At 38.2% G+C, this 15837-nt stretch overlaps 2 pseudogenes; one reads left to right on the top strand and one right to left on the bottom strand.

The window, feature by feature from the left end:
* Positions 1-2213: 2213 nt before the first annotated feature.
* LOC148718709 (uncharacterized) lies at positions 2214-4445 on the bottom strand (annotated as a pseudogene).
* An 8183-nt stretch (positions 4446-12628) lies between these two features.
* On the top strand, positions 12629-14821 carry LOC148718710 (carbohydrate sulfotransferase 1-like; annotated as a pseudogene).
* The last annotated feature ends 1016 nt before the right edge of the window (positions 14822-15837 follow it).

Genomic DNA, 15837 nt, shown 5'->3' on the forward strand with positions numbered 1-15837 from the left:
CCCATCCTAGCATTAGCACTGCACTGATGAGGCCCAGAAGGCCGAAACAGTACTGTCTGCAGTTAGTTATATATATATATATATATTTAGTATAATTTCAGAGCTGAGCAAGAAGTTTCCAGCAATCTGATTGGTCGAGCGGTTCCTTATATGACTCTATATAAACCGCTCCACGCGGTTTATATAAAATGTTAAATAACAGTTACTAAACTGTTATGATTTTAAAAATTTCTCTGTTGTTCAGCTCTGAAATTATCCTAAAACAATTATTCGCCTCAGGTTCGGTGAATATTGTCGAATAATCCGCTCGACTTCGTCTCGGGGATTATTCGACGATATTCACCGAACCTGAGGCGAATAATTGTTAAATTTTTTTTTCTATGAGGTTGGTGTGATATCATAAAATCAGGACTTTGCCGACTTAATACAAGGTTGATGTAGATATGACGAAGACATTGACAGGGACAGTGACAGATACAGTGGAGTCATTAATGCTCTATATTGTACACTGCAAAGAATTTCCCAACAAAACCTGCGAGACAATGACACAAATAACAATTGGAGTAACTGCGCCAGGGGCTAGAATTTGAGGTTAGTAGCTTTAATAGCAAAGTACTCAATTTGTTGCGTATATCATCGTGAAGATTTTTTAAATGTATTTTTTAAAAGACTTCTTTGGCAAATTGCTACTTCTTTTTTTTTCAATATAAAGAACAATTCCTCTTCGAGTTTCTCATTAAGATTCATTCAGTCACGGGTATGGATCTACACTCCGTTTTTATTGGTAAGATAACTTTTCTTTGTGATATCACTGGGACGTTTCACTGTGTACTCTGAAGTTAATTTGCGTGATACTTTTATGAGCAGTCCCTTTAACTCAAAGTATTTCTTAGGTCAACGTCACCCTTCTGGTTAAAAGGTGGAGCACATTTACTGTTGGTGCGTGAGATTTTTCCCACAATACATTTCTGACAAGACCAATCTTTACACCAACAAATACTGCCTACCAAGGGTAAAGAGATCCCGTGAAGAAAGCTGAGGATGAAAAATTCCTTCCAGACCTCACCCACCATTGCATGACGGAGGATATACCTGTTGGCTTGGTTTTCGTACGGGGTATTGATGAATTCATGGGCTCGAAACACTTGATAGTGAAAGTGTACTTACTTGGAGTCAGCAGTAAATGGGGAAGGAATACCTGGTGGACAAAAGGTTGCAAGGGAAAGATGTCAACGCTTCAAGGGCACCTCAGAGCTATTGATTCACTACTCTTGAATCCATCCTGTAAACCTGCTTCTCGATTTTACCTTAGGTTGTAATGTCGAAATTAATATATTTGTTTGTTTCATTGTTCAAAAGTAATCACAAGAAAAGTTGGTGACCTGTTTTGATGTGAATGACCATATAATTTCCATTTAAGTTCCAACTGACTTTAGCACTGATGCTTCTTCGTAAGGTACATGCGAAAAATGGGAACGGACTTTTAAATTACAGAACACTATTGTCTAAAGCATTTTAATCTTTCACTAATTTTATATTACTGTGCTTTTTGATCATCGCCATTGTATTCAGTCCATTACTATGATGTTCAGCTATCAAACCCTTTTGCTATGTTCAACTTTGCAACTTATTTATGACACTGCCTGAAATTATTACAGAGGTCCACTTTCCCTAAATGTTTCTGGGTGATCAGTACGATAACAAATATTACTTAACTAGAGATCAAAAGAATCTTACTAATCCCCCCAGTACAAGGTTGTTGGCATAGCGTAAATTTCGTTGTTAATGTACTGCCACGAATCATTAAGATTGAAATATGTACGTCATCATTGTTCTTGGCTGCCTCCTTATTCAAACTTAAGTGGGAAATGCGAGAATCAATGAAACTAACTGAACTTACATGTATCATTTAAATCTCAAGAGGTACGTATTACAGATGAATTATGTGCTGCATCTTAAATAATCTTAAGTCATCTTAAAATAATCTTAAATCATGATCTAAGATTTCAGGCCCTTGTTTAGGCCATCACAAATTTCTTTCATTAAATGGCATGATGCGCTTTGAATACGAATATATACGTTTGTTTTGTAGACTGAGTCCTACTGCTATCTAAGTGCACTGCCTGACGGGAGAATATTGCTGTAAAATAATGGCATAATAATGTAACACTCAGTGGTCTCTTGTTTAAATATTTTAATTGAAATCAGGTAGCTCACGTGCTTTTAAAGCCGGGTGGAATCGAAAACTTTGTTTTAGTGCTCTGACGACATTTCATTTTGACTTTATTACTGACTGGGTGATTTTTGAGTTCCAGCTGCATCATGTTAAGATTGTCAAGGGACCTATCTTCATACTTTAAGGTGATATCAAACGCCCCTAAATCTTTTGCAGAAGACGCAATAGAGGGCTTTGCTATCGTTCCTGTTTCAAGTTGACTTTTAAGCACATTGGTACCAACCATCCCATGAAGCTCACCCTGAAGATCATTGAGAGGGAGAGCAGGGCAAGACAGCAAGAAAATGACCACTTTGGGTTTTTACGCCATTCCTTGAGGTATTGGCAGAAGTTTACCAGGTATGTAACTACAAGCAAGGAGAAAATAAAGAGTACTTATTGTATTTCCAAATAATAGGTCAAGAGAAAATGTCGCTAAAAAAGAATGTATCTTGTTCATGTGGCATAAAGTAGTAAATAAACCTGATAAAGTTTGTTACTCAATTTTTCAATCTTTAATCGTTTGAACTAATTCTAGATAAAAAGTTTGAGTATATCTTAAACCATGCCAATTCAAATACTGAGCCTGGATAGGTCAAGTTTACATTTTTAATGAAAAAAGGACGAATGACATAGTATTAGCGTAAAGAAAGCATCTGACTTCACTCACATACCATCACCTATAAATAAATCATGATCAGAATCAAAATAAATGTGATTCATTAGGGATTAAAAAGGAGTATAACGAAAACGTACAGGCAACAAGCCCAATCACCAATGTATTCGCTCCAAGTACTAAAATCTTCATCATTAGGGTATCTGTTTCTCGGTTAAAAGATTCTGATATGTTCTCCGGTGGCACTCTGCTGACCGCTCCAATACCAAGGTTCACAATGGTAACAACAAGGGATGTCGACATTAGCCAGTTTTCAAACTCGTCTTGAATTGGTTTGGTCCAGGAAAACGCCACTCCATACATATCAGCGACAACCCATGCCAAACCGATGTAAGACCTGCTCTCCTCACCCACAAGAATAAGAACAGATGTAAGGATTACCTTACGGGACATTTCAACAAGTTCCCAATACCACGAGAGAGGTTTATAATTTTCGTAAAGAAAGCTTAGTGCTGTGACCAATTCATCGGAGAAATGTGTGTTTTCTTCTGCTGCTGCAAGAAGTATTCGACGCTTTCTCCAAAGGGCTAAAAATGAAGACATAGGGAGGAAGAGGACGTATGCAGTAGAAATATATGTTACAACAAGCCAATTATTATACCTCGATCCTTGGCATTGCACGCTGTAATCTGCTTTGAGGTATTCTTTACACAACTCTTCCCTGTCATCTCGGCACAGTCTCCTGCAGGCGAATGGCAGGACACTGGCTGTCTGAGAACATGTGCTAAGGTATGTTACATATAAGAAAAAGAACATATTTCGGTAAAGAAGCTCTTTTATCTGTGAAATTTTTTTAGCCTTTTCTCCATCTTCAAGGTCTCGGCGCCTTAAGATTATAGTCTTATGGACGCTGCACGCGAAAAGCGAACCACCAATAACAGCTGCATTTACAATCATAATTACGGAAAGATCTCCAAATGCATCCACATACAGAGTGGTAGATAGACAGTTTAGGGGCGCTATTTTTAATAAATTCATTTGGAGTATTCCTGAATACTTGGCGATACTCCTTAGCGAGCCAGGCCATTGTATGAACGAAAAAACGTCAAGAAAACCAATTGTAACCTGGTAGAAACCGATCACAATCTTCAGCTGGGAGAAAAAAGTGTCTACACCAGACTTTCCGTGGTCTTTGACAGATTTTGTTTTCCATATTAAAATCGCAACGATAATCGATAGAATTGCGATAATAAGTGAAAGCTGCCCCAAAATCCATTTTTTGGGGGGACACTGGATGCATTTTTGAAAGTGTTTGTAAAATCCTGAATTTCAGACTCCGCACACTGGACCTTCGTATCCTTTCTTACACGGTGAGTCCAAACCACCTCTGCAAGATTCTTCAACAGGGCACCTATAAGGTGTCGAGATCGGATTGGTAAACTGCACCGATGAGTAATCCAAGGCAGGTAAAGGTGCTATCAAATTCTTGATGAAAACTCTGCAACGTTCTCTAGATGTATCATTTCGCCATTCCCACCAATAACCCGGTCTTAAAGAAGCATGTTCATTCTCGCATATCAGTCCACCCTTGCATTTGTAACACTCGGTAAACATATGGGTTCGATAAAATCCTTCCAAACATGGGCAAGCACGATATCCAGCAAAGAAGTCAGTCTCAGTTCCTGTGTAATCGTTAAATCAACTTTACATCTACAAAGATTTGAGATGCTCTTAAACCTTGAATACTTAAGGGTTATAAATACATAACTTAACAGTATAAATATTTAAACTTTGGTAGACCAGATAAACTTGCCTAAAAGTAAAAGCTTTCGGCTAGACCTCTAGCCTCGATTACCCAGTAACCTCGCCTAAAGCGGCGAGGCTACCGGATTTGTGAGTTCGTGTCGGGCCCCCCCCCCCCCTATTCCTCTGCTTCTGCCTCGTCTCTACAGCAGACTGCTCCATACTGCCGCGAAGTGGTGGAACTTGGCCTGCGGTGTTCTTCGAACCGTGTTTAAAAGGATCAAGTTTAAAAGTCTCGCCGAAAGCTTTTAATTTTTAGGCAAGCTTATCCGGTGTACAAAAGTTGAATTATCTCTATTCTGATTTTCCCCGGTGAGCGTGTAAAGATGAAACTAATCTAAACTTGGCTGTGTAGCCGCGCGATGCGGTTCCAGTCGATACCCACAAATTGACCCTTGCTAACCACGGAGTCTCCAGTAGCTCTGTGGTTAAAGCACCGACTAGATCATGGAGGGTCGTGGGTTCAAATCCCATCTAGGACTTGGATTTTCCCCAGATAGATGAAATTCCTAGATTCAGTTCTAATAATCATAGAACTTCACGGCTTATTAGCTCAGCTAACCGTAAGTTTCGGAGAAATATTATAATTTGAAAAATAGCAAAGAGCTGAAGTAACCCCTTTCCCGGTTAAATTGTAACAGAAGCATAATTGCCGTTCCACAGTTGTTTTGCCAACGTATACGAAATTGCTCATTTCTCTTCTTGGGGGCAAGCCTTGCAGTCTAAAACTGATGTTCCAGGTGAGTCGTGAAATGGGATGTAAGATCCATTTGGACACTTCTTACAGCCATCGGAGACAAATGCTAATGTATCGGAATAAAAGCCACCTAGGAAGGTAAGAGAAGTGTGGAGTGAAAACCCTTAAAAAAACTTGAACTTTTATGGAATAAGGAGAGGAAAATGTTGCTGAGGTGTTCAATCATCGCACTTAAACATCATCAACATCACTGAGCTCATGCCTTGGTAAAAATGGGTTGAATAAAAATACCTATCATGCATTGAGTTTAATACCTCAAGCGAAGGATATAAAGTTATTAGAATGATCAAAACGCCAATAAACTGCCTGAATGTATTGATCAGAGGTATATGTAATGTGAGAAAAAAGCCTGTGGTTGGATAACAAAATGGTTTCCTTCGTCACAAATTAACTCAAAACGTCGATCCAAGATCAACTGATTAATAATGCGCCTTTGTATCTAATGATTCCTTTACATCGTGGTGATATAAGCCAGAATAATAATTACGGAATCAACCGATTATCACCTGTTTTGAACAATTTAAACTAACCTGGTGGGCATTTTATACATCCTTCATCCTCCTTTATTGACGGCGTTGAAAACGTTCCTTTTGGACATGGTAACAATGCTATATCATCATAACCATGTTGTTTGTGGTTACTTTTTCTTTGTCGGAATCCTGAGGCCAGTAAAGCTTTGAAGACGAGCGAGCTATAATTCAACCTAAATTACATGAAGAATTACTTTATTTCATATACTCTTACATGAATTATTAATGTGGTATCTATAATTTTCTCTCTGCCGAAGGAAATGGATCCTTTGAAGAGCGACTTACGCCACAGCATAGAATTCGTCTTGAGTCGAGTGAATGATCGTTTTCATGAAAGTGACAATGGAATTGGATCCTAGTAACACACCTTGACAGAGTCTTCTATATTGTAGTTCATGCATCTTCGTTATTTAACATTCCTCCTCAGCTGGAGTGTTTGTTACAAAGAGCTTGTTTGTTGTTCTTGGTGGCAGTGACAACTCATTGTAAAGGCGGTTGTTTCAGTTTACAGGATGCAGGGGTCGTCCCAGCATAGATTTTCCCAGAGAACTCCTGGAACAGTACCTTGAGAAAAATTTTAGACATATTTAAATTCGAGATGATAGTTGATGGTAGTTTTTGCCGTTTGAACGAGCGGATGATAATGCATGATTCCGACGTTTTGAGCGTTAGCACTTCATCGTACAGCGAATAGAATGGGTAGGTTACTTTTCATCATCTTTTTTCACGGTAGGAGAGACTCGACATTAGCACTCAATTCTAATTTTAGCAGTACATGTTACGTTTTAATTCAAGTAATTAAAACATTTAGACCTTCAACTAAAGCACGGCTTTACTGAGGCTTTTATTATGCCACACTTCCACTACTAAAGCACTGTGCTAAGAATTGGGAAAAAACTAAAACTCCTTAATAAACATGTTTTACTAATAATCCTTGGTGAAAAAGTTGGTACATACGAGGTGCTTTTGGAAAGTCCAAACCTTGTCTGCTTGAGAAAGAAAAGACTTTTTCATATATTGATTTTAGTTCACAAGTCATTTCGAGCAGCCGCAGCTGCCTACATAGCAGCATTATTTACACCGAGAACCAACATTAATGGGCCTAGAGGTATAAACAGGTTGCAGTTACCATGTGTATAAATACTACATCTTATGGGAAAAACTCCTTCAAATTTCTTGCGCCCAAATTATGGAATTTGTTTTTTTAGAAACAACTGTCTAGACTTTACAAGCATATATACATCTGTTCTCTTTTTGTTTTTCTTCATTAATTGTACATATATTTTTCACTCTATTTATTTCTCAGAGAAGTGCTTGTACACTATTTTTCAATCCAAGTTGAAATAAAGTTTTACTACTACTACTACTACTGCTACTACCACTACAAATGGAAATCTCTCATTTGGTCTCTTTGGTTGGCATTAGGGGAGTTTCAAGCCAAATGGCAATCTGTTATGTTTTCAAACTTGATTAATTCATATAAGTAAAATCAAAGTATGACTTTTTTGCTTTTGAAGTTTTGCAAATGTTTCATGCCTTTCAGTGACTTCACGTCAAATTATGTCAACACTCTCATTACTCGACTGTGTCCAAGTTGAGTCAGCCAAGTCATTTAAGAATCAGTTCATGCTTTCAGCTAAGTATATACCACATTTCTTCGCTCCATGATGTTACAGTAACACATAAGATTTAACCAGATTTATGATCGAATATGAGTTTTCTGTGGGTTCTTAATTTGATTTTTTGAAAAGTAATCAGGTTTTTGAAAACGAACTGGCCACCTGCTATTCACTGTCTCACCCCCTTCTCCACTTGCTACTTTTTGGAGTGATTTCAACCTATAAAAAGAGCTAATTTATTTATTTATTTTATTTATTACAATTTAATGGCATAAATACACAAATGCTGGTATGATACAGTTAATTAACCAAAAAGAATTTTTTAAAAGCTATAGGAGAATCTGCAAAAGAGTCCCAGACTCCACGTAACAGCAGATCACCCAATACATATAGTACGAATGAGATACTGTGTTATAATAAATACAAATGAAATCATGATTTACCCACAAGAAATTTCTTCACATTAATTTAAAATTCCCAGTACAATTTGCAGTGTGAATGTCAACAGGCAACATATTCCAACAAACTACTATTCGATGGAAATAGGAATATTTAAGGGAGTTAGCCCTTGCATATATTTTTTTTAACGTCAGATGATTATAATGTTTCAAGGAACAATAATCTAAAGTAGAGTAATAATCCACAAATGGTGAAACATCAATGTCAACAAACCCTTTCAGTGCCTTAAAAAAAAGTTATGTCAATCAAAACTCTTCTCTGTCTTCCAAAGATAATAGATTTAACTTCTCAAGACGAGCTGCATAGCTATCCTTAGTTTTCAAAATAAATTTAGTGGCGCGTCTCTGCACTCCTTCAAGCTTATCAGTGTTCTTACGCGAATATGGGGACCATATCTCAGAGCAGTATTCATGGTTAGACCTTACTAACGAACAGAAAAGGGTTCCTTTGCACTCTGGGGTAAAAGTAAATGGGTCCACTTGTACTCTGTATTTTTAAAAATTAGTTTTTTTCTTCAATTATTTTCAATTATTTTAGTCAAATTCGGTTTAATTTTTTCTAATTAATTTCAAAAAAGGGGAAAAAGTTACCCTCGACCCTCAACAAGAAACCCTTGACCCTCCTACCCTCCACAAACAGATAGACTCCCGCGATAATTACTCCAGGGTGCTCGCCCAAGTGATTCATTAACTTTTAGCTGAAAATACGTTTTTCTAAATAACTCGGACGCTTCTGCAGATTAAGTAGCTATTCTAAAGATCTATTTCGCTCCGACGAAGGGCTAACGCTCGAAACGTCAGCTTTTGTAATCGTTACGGTGGCCAATTTACCATTTCAACTTTGTTGATATATCCAAATTATAATGATCTATTTCCTTCGGCAAAGAGCAAATTATAGATACCACATTAATGACTCATGTAAGAGTGTGTGAAATAATGTAACTCTTCCTGTAATTTAAGTTAAATCATAGCTCCTGTTGAGTGGACAAGTCGAAACGACGAAATGACATAACGAAACGACGAAACGACATAATGAAACGACCTAACGAAACGACGAAACGACATAACGAAACGACGAAACGACATAACGAAACGACGAAACGTCATGACCAAACGACAAAACGACGAACCGATGTGGTCGATGACGAGTCGGACTCGTAAAACGACGAGTCGAAGAGGCCAGCCGACGAATCGAACTGACAATACGACGAAACGAACTGAAAGTTCGACGAGTCGAACTAGGAAAACAACGACTCGACATAACGAAACGACGAAACGCCTTAACGAAACGACGAATCAAACATTTTGTCCAGGATCTACCTTCATAAAGTTCACAAGCGTAATTTTTGTTACGAACCTCCTTCTCGTGAACGTGCGTATAAAGATCCCGGATGTATTGGGAGGAGGAGGAGGAGGAGGAGGAGGAGGATAATAATAATAACAATAATAATAATAGTAATAATAATAATTGAACAGCTTACTTAGCGCATAAGTTATAAAAATATTCTAATGTCCTTTACATGTATCATAAATCAATAGAATAAATGAAATCTTATTTACAAGGAATATAAGAACTAAAGTTGAAACTAAAAGATTAATGTGATCGTCGGAATAAGAATGTTTTGAGGTTAGCTCTGAAAGTGTTCACATCTACAAATGCTGAGTCGAACACTGTTCCAGACCCTTGGTCCGGCGACGGCAAATGCTCGGTCACCAAATGTTTTTAATTTAGTTCAAGGGACCAAGAAAAGATGTTGATCGTCGCTGCGCAATGCACAGCGACCCGGGGGCTTCATGTGCAATAATTCAGATACGGAGCACAGCCATGGGGGACTTTGAAAACCATCAACGCCATCTTGAATCTGATGCGTGAGAAAACTGGAAGCCAGTGAAGTTGGAACGGCGTTGGGGTGATATGGGAGTACCGTGGGCGAGGGCAGGTGACACGCACTGAGGCGTTGAGAACACGCTGTAAACGGTTTAGTTGGTACTGCAAAACACCGTAAGGCAAGGAGTTGCAATAGTCAACGTGAGACGTGACAAATGTGTGAACCAGAGTTTTGGTGGCATCCTCTGATAAAACTTCTTAATTCGCTTGATCTTGTAGAGTCCAAAAAAGGCCTTACTACAGACCTTTGCAACATGCGCATTCATTGACATATTCTTATTAAACCTCGCCCCGAGATTGCGAACAGACGAGGCCGACACAATCTCTGAAGCGCCAACTTTAACAGAGTCTTTGCAAAGTGCTGACGGGAACCGATGATCAGGAATTCCGTCTTGTTGTCGTTTAGTATTAACATGTTATGGGCCATCCAAGCACGGGCATCAGCGATGCACTCTCCCCTAGCACGGATCGCTTGTTCTTGACGGAGAGTGAGGACGTAGGGCGAAACGAAAGATACAGTTGCGTGTCATCGACGTACCCCTGTACCGAGAGCAGGTGCTTTTCCACCACATGGAACTGCCGAGAGGCATGCATATATTATGCATAGTAAAGATCCTTGACAGCTTCCTTGTGGAACACCGCTCTAAGTTGAAAATTCCCGAGACTGTTCCTGTTGATGGTTAAACGTTGCTTCGTACCGCACATAAACGACTTAATCCAGGAGAGAGCAAGATCACTGAAAGTCACTCTCCAGTAGATCTGCTAAGACAGTGATCAATACGTATGATGTGCGATCCTCGCAGTAGATAGCGCTATTTATGCAATAGCGAAAATCAGACCTGAAAAAAATCAGGCCTGTACGGGACTCGAACCACTGACCTCTGCGATACTAGTGCAGCGCTCTACCAATTGAGCTAACAAGCCAACTGGGAGCAGGCCGTTAAGTTGATTCGTAATGAACTTCATATATTAATTGCATCTCATTCATCACTTTCACGGGTTTATTACGAATCAACTTAACGACCTGCTCCCAGTTGGCTTGTTAGCTCAATTGGTAGAGCGCTGCACTAGTATCGCAGAGGTCAGTGGTTCCAGTTCCGTACAGGCCTGATTTTTTCCAGGTCTGATTTTCACTATTGCATAAATAGCGCTATCTACTGCGAGGATCACACATCATACGTATCTAATACCGCAGTTCCAAATATATGAAATTCATATATTCATTGCATCTCACAGTGATCAATAGTATCAAAAGCCGCGCTGAGATTTAACGGGACGAACAAAGTGACTTCTCGCCTGTCCATACTGAGAAGGATACAGCTTTGTACGGCTTTGAGGGCCTCATTGAAAACTGCTATGGCGAGCAGGGCTCCCTCTTTAAATATTTTTTAATAATAATAATAACAATAGTAATAATAGCACCTTAAGTAATGCAGTCTCGTTGGAATGATGCTGTCGGTAAGATGACTGATTACTAGGCAGGGAAGCATGCCAAGAGCAGTGGGCGAGAAGCTGCAGTATCACAACCTTCTCAGTAGTTTTAGAGTTTTTTCTAACTCAACATAAATATTACGCTCTACCTTTATGTATCAGGCACTGTTATGCGGAAAAATCGAAACGGAGACTTTGATTATATATATTTAGAGAGACGCGTATTTTCTACCGTTGCAATGATACTGGCAGTGCGTATTTGCTACCAAAAATGCGTATTTACTACTCAAGCAAATGCTCACAGTGCGTATTTGTCACCGTAGCAAATACTCACAGTGTGAACAGAACAAAAAAAAGTCTCTGGCATCGACTAATGAAAGGAAACAATTTAAAGGACATAACAAAGGTAGGTTAGTTAATCTTGGATGAGGCCCAGACGATGAGGATTTGTTCCTTAGTTGTCCAACATGAAGTATGAGCCTTATTTAGCACTGAAAGCTACTGATAAGAGATGAAAACGGTATACTGACACATTTGTTATAGTTATTCAATGCACAATTATTTTAAAAGCTCTAGCATGCGAGAACATCCAAGAATTTTCTCCAACCTGCTCTTTGGTGTTTTCAATCCTTAGTGTCTTTGAAGGTTGCCTTTGCTACAATTTCGTCTGTTTCTACATAACTACGCTAGTTTACTAATTGGTTTACGATTCAATCAAGTGGTTATGGTTAAAATCCATCGTGAGAAAAGTATCCGACGAGAAATACTAGTAAATCCCTGGCAGACTTCCCAATTGACTTGAAAAGAAAGTTTTGTATTTTACAGAAAGTATTACAATTAAACAGGCTGTAACAAACTCATAAAACTAAAGCTAAGTCTAGAAAATGCAGCCCAAACCAGTGGCCTTAGTTGAATATCACACAGGTCATCTGTACTAGCATAGAAAAAGGTCGACTGCATAAAATATCAACTCATTCAAATAAAAATTAAATTTGCCAGTAATATCAATGCATAAAAAAGAAAACTCAACCCTGCGTCTTCTAAATAGGGAGTATTATTAAAAAAATAACAAGTAGCGGTGAATTAACTGGAGCATACCTTGAATTTGTCAAGATAATTGGAAGAGAAAATTTTATGTTTAGTTAAGTCCCACAATTGTTGAGAAAATGACAATAATTTCACACACAATGAAACAGTAATCGGAAGAGATTAAATGTTACAATAATGATTTCGTGTACTTTTTATCCGCAACTATCATATAGCACTTAACAATATAACAAGCCGAAGAAAAATTTGGCGTCGGAGTTTGCCATGAAAAACAACGTGGTGTTAGTCAAACTAAGCGTCCTCGCGTTACTGTTTGTTTTCTACACCCTGGTTCTTTCTTCGTCTTGGAAATTGATTCCACGTTTAAATCCATATAACAATGTCAGTCAGACAAGAAGGCGAAATATTTTGCAGGGATTTGAAAAAGAACCACCACAGCAACTGAAAAGAGAAACAAAGAAATTGTTCACAAGGTTTGGTATTGAGAAATCAAAACAAGCCATCTGTTGGAACTAAGACACTTAAAAAGAGGTCTCCACGATCTAATCTCATTATATTGAGCCCAGGTAGAGGAGGATCGTCATTCTTAGGGGGAGTATTTAATGCTAATCCTGACATCATGTATTGGTTTGAGCCACTACACACTTTATCCCGCGACATATATGAACTCCATTTGTTCAAAGACAAAGAAAGAAGAATCCAATACAGCAAAACCGCTATCAACGTAATCAGTAGCTTCCTCAACTGCAGTTTCACTCAAATCCCTAAAGACATTATATCAGCATTATCTAAGAGTATATTTCGGAGTCGAAGTGCATCGTTGAGCAGTGAGCATCTGTGCCCTACAAAAGACAAAACTAAAAAATGTCTACCCTACTCAGCGAAATTACTTGGCGAGGTTTGTAACTCTACCAAATATACTGTTCTCAAGATCTTGACCTCCCGTTTGCCGAGATATACACTTGAAAGTTTCCAAGGAATTTTCCAGCAACAGCAATACAAAATTAAAGCTATTCACTTAGTGCGGGATCCTAGAGCTGTGATTTATTCCATGGTTAACTCAGTGCAATGGATAAATATATCGAGTTTTATAAATCAAAGATTTCGTGACGTTGTTCATGGAGTTTGTAGCCCCATTGAAAAAAAACATAAAATTTGGTTTGCTTTCTCCCCCGTCATGGCTAAAATATCGCTTTCGAGTGATACGTTACGAAGATCTTATTGTCGATACAAAGAACATGGCGATGGACCTCTACAAATTTGCAGGGTTTGATTGGTCTATACGTATTAATAAATGGATTGCAACACTTCAAAGGGAACCGCGCAGCAATAATCAGAAGGATCCTTATTCACTTTATAGAGACGCTTCACTTGTTGTGAACAAGTGGAAAAAGCTCCCACGAGCTTAATTACAGCAGTAGAGGAAGTCTGTGGTAATTTGATGGACATGCTTGGCTACAAAAGAATGATTAAATCAGACGAAAAAGTAACTAGAAGTCGTAGCTGACTTGCAATAACCCGAACAGAACTATCATGAGATTTTGGGGTTTATTAAAACGACTACGTTGCTATTTCAAAGTGTGCTTCTCACTTTCATGTGATATAAAAACGACAAACTGAAAATTGAAGGGAACTTCGACAATGACTCTGATTCTGGTCGCTCTCAGAGTGTTCATTTACCGCAGGATGTCAATCGGCCAGCGCAATTTATGTAAAAGTGTCCTTTTTTTTTTGCTCCAAACAATTTTAAATACGAAAATGAGTCATAAGTGGTCGGTGGAAATACCTCGATATCATTCAGTTAGTTGGTTACCAAGCTCTCACGGCTTAACAAAGGATGATTATCACTGCAGATACAGTAAGGGACGGACTATTATTTTTCCGGAGGGGGGAGTATGAGAAATATTCAAAAATATTTTCTGCAGGGTCTGAAAAGACAAAATAAATTGTCTGCAAACGTGATAGTGTTACGATATCTAAATGCATGCTCGAAGGCGTGGTGTTAACTCCCTTAGGTCGTGCATAAGCTCGTGATATGTTCATTAGTTGATCGTGTATTTAAAAGTAACTCGGTATTTGCATGTTACTCTCTTCCTTCAGGTTTCTGGTTTAGCTGTTGAATAAAGACTTCAAACAGATAGGGTGAAAAAAAATGTTTGCAGAGAAGTCAGGAAAGATGTTAAAAAATTTTGTTACCAAAACTGAAATGAAAAAAAAAAAAAGTTGCTGCAACAAATTGAAACGTTAGTATAAAAATTAACACAATCTGGGCACTAAAAAGTGGTCACCCTGTATTAAGCAAATAACAAATCTGAAAATAGCTTCATATTTCTTGAAGAAATGGGAATTTATTGTGGCAATCAAATCTCAACGTTACTTGTCAACATATTGATTACGTTCTTTGTAAAATAGTTCCATAAGGCAATGGTAATATTTAGCAAAAACAAAAGAACACTGAAACGAAATGGAAAAAAAACTGTTTGTACGAAGATGATGTTGGAAAAAATTGTTTGTGGAGACGTGTGTGTTTGAAAAAATGTTGGCAGAAGAAAATTTCTTATACCTCCCTCCAGAAAAATAATGGTCCATCCCTAAAATATTAATAAACAGGAAACAAGGTTTTCACATAAAGAAACTTTTGGTTGTTAAACAAACTCTCCTTGTCAGTTCGTTAGGAAAAGTATTTGTAACATAACCAAAGTAAAGCACGCGCTCTGATTGGTCAATTCAGCGTCCACCATTTGTTCATGGGTGTACACTGCTGACGTGAGCAAATGAAAAGACTAGTTTTCCGCGAGCGCTTGTTTTTTCTGGTCACGTAAGATTTGTTGAATGAAAGAAAACTCTTTCGCTATAATGTATCAATTTTGTGCTATAAAACAAATGGTAAACGCCACAGTATGCACTATTGAGTTATGGATACACTTGGGAAGTTCGCTAAGTACTCAAGAAGCTAGAGTCGCTCTCGGCTATCGCCTCGTGCGACTCTTACGCTTCTTTTGTGCTTAGCAACTTCCTGCTTGCATCCATAACTCAATATTGCACGCTGTGGTGTTGACCATTTGTTAAAGAGAACAGTATGGAGAATATGCATACTGGTGTCAGAGTATAAAGGATTCAAGGCGTATCCTACTTGTGAATCATAAAAGTTCAAGTATGCGGTCAAGCAAAATCATATAAATGAAAACAAAAATGTATTTCTTTGTGAGTATTCCCCCCTAAATATCTCTTTCATTTTTGACTTGTGACTTTAATAACAACGCATTGATAAAATTAAAATAAGCCGGTTTGGATAAAGGAAGCGATTTGTTCCCGTCTCTTCAAAAACCAGGCGTTGACTGACTAACCTTTTTTAGGCAGAACTGAGATCGAAGTCAAGGTTAGAGTTCTGATTTTGAGTTTGTGGTGAAGTAAATGTTTCTTTATCATCTTGCCTTGTTTTCATTCTCCGTCAAACGCAACCCCTTCCCCCC

Source organism: Stylophora pistillata, chromosome 12 (assembly GCF_964205215.1).
Source record: "Stylophora pistillata chromosome 12, jaStyPist1.2, whole genome shotgun sequence".
In the NCBI taxonomy this organism is placed as follows: domain Eukaryota; kingdom Metazoa; phylum Cnidaria; class Anthozoa; order Scleractinia; family Pocilloporidae; genus Stylophora; species Stylophora pistillata.